Below are 12769 nucleotides of genomic sequence, written 5' to 3'. Positions count from 1 at the left end.
GTCTCACTGAAGACTCAGATCTCCTTCACAGTTTCAAAGGAGGAACACTCTCTCACCTGCAGAGAAATACAAGGCCCCAAGTTTGAGTTAAATAAATAAAACAATAATCACCAGTATAGGGGACCAGTGACGTTAGTTATAGCAAGAGTGACGACAGACTCCATCCACGTTTAATGTGAGCCAATGGGATAGAGTTATGAAAGTAACAGTGTGGTCTTAACTGCAGCGAAGCCCCTAGAATAGCCAGAACCAGGGAGGGTGTTAACTATTCCAGAGCGGAGTGACCTAGGAAGCACATCCAGAGAAAAGACTCAGAAATGTTAGGAGAACTCAGAACTAGGGAGAGAGAATCCACAAAATTTGAAACTCCAGAGCCTGGAAAAGACCCAGAGGTACAGGACCCCTCCACCTACGTGTCTGGGAGTGATATCAGCAGGCATACTGAAGCCAACAAGGTCTTGTCTAGTCCATGTCCACGCGGAACTACGTGTGAAAAGGAGAAATCTCACAAAGTAATACATGGTATGATTTCATCTGAATAGGAGTAAGTACTCTGCGAAAAGGCTTCCCAGAGGAGGCGGCACTGAACTGACCTTGAAGGAGGAGAGCAAACCCTAAGGACAGACCGAAATAGCAACTCCATGGAGACCTGATGGTTATCAGGGCTCGTTAACCGCTAGAAGGTACGTCTCTCTGAGAATGACTTTGTTGCAGATCCACACAAAATTTTTTTTTGCCACAGCAGCAAAAATGAACTCTCAGAGCTACCAGGCCTCTGTGTTGTGCCTTTTATCACCCTGAGGCCGAGCTATCTTAGGTATCTTCTTCTCCACGGTGAACATGGCCATCTCTGCCTTGAATCAGGGCACCTGTAATTATCCACAGGAGGCCCTCGTGACATCTGGCCTATTATCATTCCGTCCTGGGATCCTCACCAGGCCCTGCCTCTCCCGGTAAACAGTAGGTCTTGGGTGATGTTCGCTTCTAGGTTTTTCATGCTCTGGGTGGGACGGTTGAGTGATGTGGCTACCCTCGAGTCCCTCATGATCCTGTAAATAACCCCAACAAATCCCTCAGCTCACCAAGCTGGTCTTCGGTGAAATCTTTGGTTTGTTGGGACCCTTTCTATCTGAGGTTAAAAGATATGCTAGATGGTTCTTTATGTCTTCCCAGAGAAAGTCTCTCCGTAGTAGGTATTAACATCTGTGGGACACGTATGTGAATGAGGACATGGGCAGTTTGCTGCCTGTGCTGCCCTGGTCCTGTCCTTCCCTGAAGAAGAGCACGCAGGCATGTGGCAATGGTTTGATGTGGGTGCCTGCAGAAGGCCCCTGTGGTTTTGAATGCTATTGACCATACGATGCTCATTAAGGCTGAGGTCACAGGTGCCCCACAACCCCCCAGAGGCAAGTTAAAGTTGCTCTCCTCTGAGGCTACAGGTCCTTAAAACCTGAGGTGTACCACTGTTCAAAGGAGCCTCTTAATCCAGTCCATCTTTTCCTTAAACGTTCTGATGAGCCTGCAGAGCAAGCATCTGGTTACCTTCCCCCTTGCCTTACAATGTACCTCACCTTCAGCTTTGTGGTGTAGGAAGGGATCTCACTTCCTAGAAGGAAAAAATAAATAAAAATCGCAAGGCCCCTGCGGTTGGGAAGGCCGGACCTGGAAATTGAGGACTCATTCGGCCCCACCTCCTTAAAGATTTATTTATTATATATGCGTACATTGTAGCTGTCTTCAGACACACCAGAAGAGGGCATCAGATCTCATTACAGATGGTTGCGAGCCACCATGTGGTTGCTGGGATTCGAACTCAGGACCTCTGGAAAGGTCCCTCTGGAAAGGGGCAAGGGCAGTCAGTGCTCTTAACCTCTGAGCCATCTCTCCAGCCCCCCCCCCACCTCCTTATCTTATGGACTAGAAAATGAAGGGGTGTGTCCTGGCCGGCTGGCTCCTCTTAAGACGCTCACTCCCAGGCATCTGGCTGCTTCCTTCCCCAGCAAAGCCAGCTCCTCTCAAACCTCTTACTCCTGGCCAAATGCCAAGAGCTTCTAAGCCCTGTGACAGCATAGCATAGGAGCAGGGTGCCCGTGGTTTTCCTGTGTACAAAAGCATTCAAGAGATCAAAGCACTCGCAGCTTGATGATGCTCCTAAATGCAAATTCAAATTGCTGAGTTAAACAGCCAGCAATTTTTTTTTTTTTCTGGAGGCTTTCCGGAACAATTACTCAAGCAGGAATTCAACTGTGTTTGCCTTTGGCTCCCTCTCAGCCTTTTCCACTGCCTGAAAGGGGAGGGGGAGGGAGTGGCTCAACAAAGAAAATCTTAAGAGATTATTGCTAATTACAGATTTTTACCTACCCCGTGTTCCTTCGATTCTCCAGTTAATTAAATCAAGACCAGGTGTCTGCCAGATGGGTTAGCTGCTGGCTATTGTAAGAGATTACTAGAACCCAGCAAATGAGGTAGGGCTGATGCGCTTGTTTCAGGATGGCTGCTGCTGTCTGCCATCTTTGCTGTTTCAGCAGAAATTGGAAGAGAGAGAAAGGACTCTATTTTGTCAGGATCTTAGCCAGAGCTGAGAGAGCAGGCAGGTCCCCTGTACCAGCCTTCTGGTCTGAAAGAAGTCAGATCTCCAGTTACCATGATGGGGATGTGTAACTTAGGACTAGAAGTCTGAAGGACCTCGGGTAGCAATCAGGGGCCAGTGTCCTTCTGCTCTTCTCTGGTTGACTCTCTCCCCTGTCCCCACCACCATTTAAGAAGAGAAAAATAAAAAGACAAAAGCAGAACCAGACCCTAAAAGTTCTAGGGACACAGTGCAGTGGCCTTTCTCCAACGACTCCCATCTCAGCCCTGCTATGGAGTAGAGATGTCCAGTCCCATTGCCAAGTGCAGGCAGGAGCACCCAGGATCCTGGCTGAGGCCAGTATGAAGGAAGGAGGGGCTGGGGGACCAGGCAGAAGGAAACAAAGGTCAGTTATTATTCACAAAAGACCCATTTGTTCTAGCGTGTGAAACTGAACTTCTGTACAGCACTGGGCCATTCACAGAAGCCCCAAGCTCACACCCACCAACTACTCAGTTCCCGATGCTCCCTAGAGTCTGCCTTCCATCTCGAAGCTTCTGAGTCACCAGCACCGAGCCTGTCTCTGGGTGAGACGGGTGATGAGCAGCCGGGAGCGAGGCCCCAGAGCTGGAAGCCCCGTTTGCAAGCAGGCACACACTCTTTCTTTGTAACTGAAACGGAGCGACAGAGCATGAACACACATGGGTTTGTGTAACTTGAATTCCTCTCTGAAGAACCAGATCCACCTCACCTCCCCCACCGTGAATGCAACCAAAGTGTCCTGGCCTTGGAGAGCTGGGAAGAATGACTCAGCTATATTTGGCAGCTGATAGTCATGGCATGCTACTCTCTGGGGGAACAGAAACACGCTATAGGTAACAATTTGGTCTGTTCAATTAAAAACGAAAAGCAAACAAAACCACAACAACAAAACAAAATCAACTTTGCTTTCTCAAATCCATTCATTTCCCCGAGATCTCTTGGTCTTGTAACTTTGTTACAGTCTTTGGGCCCAGGTTTACCTCTTCAGATTGGGTCAAGGAAGGGGAGTGCAGCGGGCAGCAAGATTCGTGAGGTTCAACAGGTAAACACTCATGTGTTGTATGTCTGAGAGTCCTATTCCTCCATTGTTCTTGCCCTGAGACAATGCCCTGGGGACATTCTCTGTTCCCAAAGAAAGTTATTTTCTTCCTGGGTTCATATACCAGAGGAACATTTTTAAAATACACCAACATCAGGGGGTGGGGAGGTAATTAGTAAAATGTTGCTACAAAAGCATGAAGCTCTGAGTTTGATCCAACACATACCTAAAAAGTCAGGTGGGGTGGTGTGCTTGTAATCCCAGGGCAGCAGAGGAAACAGCCTAGCCTAACTGTGGAGTCCCAGACCAGTGAGAGATTCTCCCTCAAAAACAGCGATGGGTCCTGAGGAACAACCCTGGAGGTTGACCTCTGACCTTCACATGCATGTGAGCTTGTGTGCACACCAAGAACACACATACATGTGCACACACACACACACACACACACACACAGACAAATATTGCAAAGAGAGGCTGGAGTATGGGCATGGGAAACTCATCTACAGGCGAGCCTTCTGTGCAGTCACAGCTAAGAATTGCTGGCCTGGAGGAGGCTTGCCCTGGCCCAGGGGAAGTGGATGTCTGGCTCAGCTGCCTCTGACATGGCCCCTCCAAGATTTCTTCTGGGTCCTACAAGTCTCTGAGCTATGGCAGCTCTTCCAAGCAGCCTTAGCCACACTCCAGGCTCCCTGGGTGGATTTTCAACAGAATTCCTTATCAACTCCCAGGGGCGTACAGACACAGTCCCTGCTATGGCACTGACACTCCTAAGTTGGTGTAGGGAATCTGAGTGGTCAGACCCTGAAACTGAACAAGGCACGCAAGAATCCTGACCTGTGGAACACATTCTCCCACCCAACTGAAGGGAAGAGGAAGGTTTGTGCCTCTGTAAGCTGACCCTTCTCTTCTCTCTACTGCTTCTCCTGGGGTGAGGAGAAACAAAACAAGGGATGCCTCATGCTCACCCTCTTACTGCCCTGCTGGCTTTTGAGCTTGTCACTTTGGGGACTCGCAAAACTCTAATTTGACAGTGAGATCTGAGCAATGGCAACTACGAATCCTTCCCCCCAAAATGTTGAACTTCCTTCTGCACACACACACATACACACACACACACACACGTTTGCACAAGCACCTACACACACACAGACAGACAGACACACACACACCACATCACACACACACAGAGGTATGTATACACACACACAGAGGTAGTATACACACACACATTTGCACAAGCACCTACACAGACAGTTAGTCAGACAGACAGACAGACACAGACACCACATCACACACACACAGAGGTATGTATACACACACACACACACGTTCTCGAAAGCACCTACACGTACAGTCAGTCAGACAGACAGACACACATGTTCTCGAAAGCACCTACACACAGTCAGTCAGACAGATAGACAGACAGATAGATAGACACACATACACATTCACACAAGCACCTACACACACACACAAACATTCTCACAAGCACCTACACACACACAAACATTCTCACAAGCACCTACACACACACAGTCAGTCAGACAGATACACACACACACACATTCACATAAGCACCTACACACACACACACACACACACACCTCTACACACATATATACATACATACATATAGACAGACACACACACATACCCCTACACACATACATACATACAGACACACACACATACATACATATAGACACACACACACCCCTACACGCATACATACAGACAGACAGACAGACACACATACCTACACACCACACACACACATACATACATACATACATACATACATACAGACACACACACATACATACAGACACACACACACATACACACACACACACGCACACACACAGCTTCTCACGTGCATCTCACCTACGGTGAACAGGAGGCCCCATAGAAACAGGACTTAAGGAACATTCCTGAGAGCATTTTAAACGTTATCCCCACCCCGTGCTAAGACTCAGCACTTTACCTGGAGCCATGACATGCACAGCCGCACTCTGGCTCACAGCATTTTCAAGGCAGGTAGAGCATGGATGCTCTGTTACCTCATAGTTGAGTAATGAGACAGAAGACTAGGTGGCTCCCCTTGGGATGCTGAGGAAGCTGAAAGTGGGGTCCAAGGGTTCTGAAAGTGGATCTTGAGTTTTTATATATGAGCTCATCTCAATTGGTTTAAAAACCTTCTAGCCAGTCTGTTAGTCTATGGAGAGTCCAGAAATCTTTAGCCCAGCTATGGGATCTGAGAGATGTGTGGCCCACCTCTTTCTGAAGCAGGCACGCTGGGCTTAGTCCCGGCTTGTCCAACGCCCACCATCCTCACTCAGACTGTCTGTCCTACCAGTCTCTGCAAACATGGAGAGCGGGGGCTTATCTCTTCCTCTCATGCTGTCTCCTACCCTGCTCCACTCCCCTGCCCAATTGTCTGTGGCCCAGCAGGCCTTTATCTCAGCCCACTGGCCCTGCTCTGTAGTAGTACCAACACCACTGAGTTGTCATGGCTTCCCAGAGCTGGGCCTGCTTTCCACAGGCAATTAAGAGCCCACAGTGAGTCAGCAGCCTGGCTGGGCCTGGGCCTGAAGCCTAGACTCTTGGCTAGACCTCTACCAGATGGGGCATTCCCATCCTCCCAGCCCTAAGGCCATCATCTGCCCCCACATTGAGCACTCAGGACTCCAGCGTGTCTCCCTACCCCCGCTGCAGCTCTGACGTTGTCTCAGCAAATACCCTTGCTGTGGAGGGTTGGCAAGGGGAGCCAAACACAGAAACTTGTAGTTGTGAGGAAAGTGGCGTTCCGGAAGCCTGAGGGTATGAAGTGTGGGTACCTCCTCTCCTGGCTGTGACCCTCTGGGTTCTAGGAGGGAGAGCTGAACAGCCTCCAAGAAACAACCACACATCCTAGGTGCCCACACTTTTGTGAATCACAGCTACTGTATGGGGTGCTGAGTCACTCTGGGGAGAGAATTTAGGGCCTATTTTAAGAGGATTTGTCAGGGTACTGAAACCCTAAGTGCTTAGTAATTTAACTGCCAAAAATAGGTATTGGTTTAGGTCTCAGTGCAGGCTAGGCTGCTCCTTTGATGGCTGTCATGGTACATACAGTCCTGAGCTTGTACAGTGGGGTCTGGCACACACAGGGCAGCTTCCAGCCACCACTGCCAGAGTTTGAGCCATACCTTTGCCTCAAGAAGGGTGGCAGGGCAACTTCAGAAGGGGTCAAGTCCGAACAACAGACATTGAGTCTTGGCACCATCTACTCTGAGTCACTACTGTCCCCATTCACGGGAAGAGAAAAAAAATCTGGTGCCTGGGATTAACTGATTTGAATTTCTAACTTTTTAGCAATCCAAAAAACTTGAAGTTTCTCCTTAGTGGAACAGATCTCCTGACCCTGCCTTTACCCAAGACTCATTCACTGAGCTTGAGCTCAGAAGCACCTTAAAGATCCATTTATCCAACCAATGATGAGCAAACATACAGCCAGGGCAGGGTGGAACTTGTCCGGTTCACAGAGCTGCACCCCAGGTAGCCATCCCTGGAGCGAAGGGTGCAGAGAGGGATGAGACACTGGCTCCCAATCAGGAGGCTAGCCCTTACTCCAACAGCAGTTATAGACATTAAGTGGTCAAGAGGGCCATAAGACGTTGAACAGAAGTTTCAGCAAGGCAAAGACACAGATCCCTCCTGCACAAGGACTCAGGACAGCTGTCAGGGAAAAAAACACTGGAACCAGTTCTCCAAAGCTGGGCTGGGTGTGGCTCCCTAGAGGCACGAGGAAGGGAAGAGGGTTGTGTTCATAAAAGCAGAAGCTTGAGTTAAGTCACAGAGATGGGATGCCTGGGGGATGTCAGGTAGCTGGACAATTACATAGGAGGTTAGAACAGAATGACAGTCATGGGATAGGAAATAGGTTAAAGGCCAGATGAGGGGAGTCTAGAGGGCCACAGTTAGGAGTCTGAACTGGATCAGCATCATTGTTATCCAAAGGCACCAGGTGGCAACGGGCCAAACATTTCACCGAGAGAGATTCTTAAGTACTGCACAGTCTGCAAGTTTCCTGGAGCTTGGAATTGAGGAGAAAGAATAAAATTATAGGCAGATATTAAAGACATGTATTAAAAGCACACATAAATCAAAACCTATTTAACACACGAGTGTCTAAGTGTGAATAGAGAATAAATCCATTTAATGGACTTGTGGAGGAAGAGGACATCTGGGCAGTCGCTCCTAGGATGACCTCAGCCTTCCCTGCGCCTTGCAGCTCTGAGAAAGGTTCCTGTATTAATCAGGGTTCTCAGAGTCACAGGACTTCTGGAATGTCTTGGTATATTAAGGGAAATTACTGGAATGATTTACGGTCTGTAGTCCAACTAACCCAACTGTGGATGTGAAGTCCTAGGATCTAGTCATTGCTCAGTCCCGTGAGTCTAGGTGTTACAGCTGGTCTTCTGTAAAAGCTGGAATCCTGAAGAAGTGGGTTCCAACAGATGTGCTGGCAAGTAAGTGCAAGCAGACAAAGAGAGAACCTTCCTTCTTCCATTGTCCTTATGTGGGCCTCAGCAGAAGGTGTGGCCCAGATTAAAGGTATATACCACCAGACCTGGAGCTAAGCTTTCTTTACTTGGAGTTGTTCTGTGTCAGGTTGGCCTTGAAGTCAGAGATTTGCTTACCTCTGTCTCCTGGGATTAAAGGCATGTACCACTTTGTCTGGGCCTTATTTTTTCATATGCCTCAAGATCTGGACCACAGGTATGCCATCCATTTCTGGATTGTAGTTCACTCCCAATGTAGTCAGATTGACAACCAGGAACAGCCATCACAGTTCCTAAGAGTGAAGTTCAGTCTTAATATTAGACAATTGGCTTAGTGTGGGTTTGACTCTTAAATGGCTGGTTTCTGAGCCTGTCCAGTTCCATGAGCCTCCCATCCATTCTCTTTTATGTCAGTCCTCTTGTGTTTTCAACCCTAGGTCCATTGTTTGCAGCGTGGAGGGGAAATGGGAGAGGAGGCTACTGGCTACAGCTTCGGGGGTTACCCACTGAACAGGTTGGACCTGAGCTCTAGACCTTCTCCTGTCAAGCTGAAAAGAGGGGTGTCCATGAAGGAAGAGGCGCTTTTTCTAATTCACACAAAGACTTGTGTGGCCCTAATGGTTAAGGAGTGAAGCAGCTGCTGTGGGAAGATGTACTCCAGCTCTCCCCCCTGCCCTTCTTCCCTCCATGGGTCATCGGAAACACTCCATTCAGGTGTCCTTGGCCAGGTGCCAACACGACAGTGACTGTGACCCACCCAGCTCCCTTCACTGCATTCCTTGTTCACTTCTGCAACATTAGGCCAGAGCCACACACTGTAAACACCCACTGGGCCGTGCCCTCACCTCAGACACACTTCTTTCTGTCTTCCCTGGCACACTGTCGAGCACAGCACTCCATGCTCCCACACAGTGTGAGAATTGGAAGCTCCTGGGGTCAGCAGGAATTCCCTCCTACCCTGTCAAGACTGACAGGAGCTACCAGACAGTTTCAGCTTTCAAATGACAGCCCCAAAGCCTCCAGGCAGCCCTCTTCACTGCAGTAGGCCTTGGTCAAGCCAGCAATGACCTGTTCTTGTTGAACACGGTTGGGTAGTGTGATGTCAGTGTTGGTTCAGGTTCTGTGCCCTATTGTCCTGTAGATCTCTAGGCAAGAAGGGAAAAGGGAAAAGGAACAATGACGGAGAGCTATTTCTTTTATCCCTCACTCATCTGCCTACATCAGGAAGGTAAGCCCCGGGAGAGGAACCTCGTGGCTAGACATTAGCCTTTCTTTGCCCTGCTCCTACCCTCAGGTCCTGACTCCTGGACTAGCTTCCTGGTTGTGGGCTACATGGGTCTTTTGAATGTTGCTCCTTGAGCATGGCTCCTGACTTCCTTCCTCAAAGTCCACCACTTAGATTCTAGGTAGCTAGTGCTAAGTAGCCATCCTGGATCGGTCCAGGGCCTCCAGCACTGTGCCTTGCCCTGAACTTCAGCCTCTAGAGCCCTGTCTCGGTTCTCTAGTTGCTGGTTTTGTCAGTCAGTGTCCCAGATAAGTCCCTGGCCTCCCTTTGAACTGGTAAGACGGAGGCACAAAAATAAGGAGGCTCGCTCCTCTGGCATGGCTTGGCCTCATAACTACTTGCTTTCTCTTAGTGGATCATTTGCATTCAGGGGGCAGAGCATATGTCTTTTTCATCTCTGGATCTGTTAACACAGAGTCCAATTCAGGGCCCTCAGCAAGGTAGAGGCTTAGGAATGAATGATGAGTGAATGAGTGAAGAGGGACCCTCAGCAAGGCAGGATGATGAATGAATGAATGAATGAGAGGGGCCCTCAGCAAGGCAGGATAATGAATGAATGAATAAATAATGAATGAATGGGATGCTCAGCAAGGCAGAATGAATGAATGAATGAATGAATGAATGAATGAGTTGTTGAGACAAGATGTTGGCACAAGGAAGCAGGGGTATAAAATGGCCTGCATTGAAGGTTTAACTGAGAGAATTTGATCTGGGTGAGCGGTCAGTAGAAATGTGGGGGGAAACACAAACAGAGAGGCTTCTGAGAAAAGGTGACAGAGCCATGGGCAGTCACTCTGGGGACATGCAATGGGACTGAGTTTGGTCCTGGACTTTTTTGAAGTGTCAGTTGTATAACCATGGCAACTGAACAACTAACTATTGACACCAAGGACCAAGGCAACAGAAACCACAGTGGTGGGGAGCACAGGAGAGCATTCTCCCAAAGACTGGTCGCTGCACCTCCTGGCTGTGCGTGGCAGAACAGAGGCCTCGCTCTCTCCTGCCTCAGAGTTTCCGAGAGGAGGACAATTCCTAGTGTGTTCTAGGCACCGTGCCCTATGCGCTACGTAAGCCACACATTCCGAACCTACTGACCATCTAGACCACATGGGAAGGAGCTTCCTGCCGTGATAAAAACATCCTTTACAGGAGGTGGTCCCATGGCCTCCCACATGCTTCTGGAACAGTTGACACAGCTAGCACAGTCAGGAGGCTGAATATTTGGCTTTTATAAATTTATTTAAGTGTAAGTATAAAGGCCAAAAGCCACTCTACTGGAAAAGCAGGTCTCTTCTAGTCTTGGCAAGTCATATGTAAGAAAACCAACAAAGTGATTTTTCTCAACAAAATCATCTCCTCTAAGATGTGAAACAATGTCCAAAAATTCCCTTTCCATGTAACTGTCTAACTGAGACCATGTGGGCTACGCAGGAACCCTGATGTAGTTAGAATTTAAGGTCTGAGTGACAAGAACGATCTTTTCAAGAATAGAGGTTTTGGGTAAACATTCATACTAGTTTCCTTTGGGTGTTTTGTTTCTGTTATTTCATTTTTTAAAAAGATTTATTTATTTTATGCATAAGAGTACACTGTCGCTGATTTCAGACACTCCAGAAGAGGGCATCGGATCCCATTACAGATGGTTGTGAGCCACCATGTGGTTGCTGGGAATTGAACTCAGGACCTCTGGAAGAGCGGTCAGTGCTCTCAACCGCTGAGCCATCTCTCCAGCCCCCTATTTCATTTTTGTTTGTTTGTTTGTTTGTTTGTTTGTTGCTGCTGTTGCTTTAGAGGGGGTCTCATTCTGTGGCCCATGCTGGCATGGAGTTCACCATATAGCCCAGCCTGGCCTCCAAATCAGGGGAATCCTGCCTTCCCAGTGCAAGGACTACAAGCCTGAGCCACCATTCCCTGTGACCTAACTTCAGCTACCAACTTGACACAGCCTAGAATCACCAGGGAGAGTCTCAGCTGAGTTATTGCCCGGATCAGATTGGACTGTGGCATGTCCTTAAGAGACTGTCTCGATTGATGGCTGGCGTGGTAGGGATCAGCCCACTGTAGGTGGCACCATTCCTAGGCAGGTAACCTGGGTCCTATAAGAAAGCTAGCTGAGGGGCTGGGGATTTAGCTCAGTGGTAGAGCGCTTACCTAGGAAGCGCAAGGCCCTGGGTTCGGTCCCCAGCTCCGAAAAAAAGAACCAAAAAAAAAAAAAAAAAAGAAAGCTAGCTGAGCATGGATCAGGGAACAAAACCGTGAGTGAGGCGGTAAGACTTCCTTCATCGTTTCTGCTTCCTCCCTGCCCTGGCTTCTCAGTGAAGGAGCATGACCTGCAAGTGTAGATAGACCAACCCTTTCTTCCCCTAAACTGATTTTGGTGAGAAGGTTTTATCAACCACAACACAAAGGAAACGAGAACACCCAGCCTGCATTGCTTTTCAGTGTTAGGGCCAACTTGATTATTCTTTAGGGAGTCAGATGCTTGTTAATAGTAACGATAATCAACAATGATATTTTTTTTTCCCTTTTCTTTTTTTCCGGAGCTGGGGACTGAGCCCAGGGCCTTGCACTGGCTAGGCAAGCGCTCTACCGCTGAGCCAAATCCCCAACCCCCAACAATGATATTAATACAATAGATAACTCTGACCAAGTGCCTATCCCGTGCTCATCTATTACTGCATAAACAATGGTGTAAAACAATAAGCATGTATGATGTCACAGCACTTCTGAAGGCTGGGAATTGAGGAGTGATTTGGCTATGCAAGCCTGGCCAGAGGCTGGGGCTGCAGACTTCTTTGAGGCTGACTGGAGCTATGGTATCCATTCTCAAATGCCTTACAGGAGGCCTCAGTTTCTTATCACATGAACCTTCCAAAGGGCTGCTCACAGCATGGCAGTGTCTTCCCCACAAAGAGAGAGTGACCAAACAGGAAGTCTCAATATTTTCTAAGACCTAGCTTTGAAAGTGATATTCTACCTCTTTGCTGGATTCTGTTGGCCACACCGTTCAACCCGAACACCATGTAGGAGGTCAGATGCAGGTGTACATGAGGAAGCAAATTCCAGGGCACCATTTAATAGTTCACTGTCACTACTTCATATTTACTGTGATGGTTTGTATAGGCTTGGCCCAGGGAGTGGCACTATTAAGAATGGCCTTGTTGGACTAGGTGTGGCCCCGCTGGAGTAGGTGTGTCACTCGTGAGTGTGGGCTTTAAGACTTTAAGACTGGCCTGGAAGCCAGTCTTCTCCTGTTTGCCTTTGGATGAAGGTGTAGAACTCTCAGTTCC

This window comes from Rattus norvegicus, chromosome 11 (assembly GCF_036323735.1).
Source record: "Rattus norvegicus strain BN/NHsdMcwi chromosome 11, GRCr8, whole genome shotgun sequence".
In the NCBI taxonomy this organism is placed as follows: domain Eukaryota; kingdom Metazoa; phylum Chordata; class Mammalia; order Rodentia; family Muridae; genus Rattus; species Rattus norvegicus.
This window is presented reverse-complemented; position numbering follows the sequence as displayed.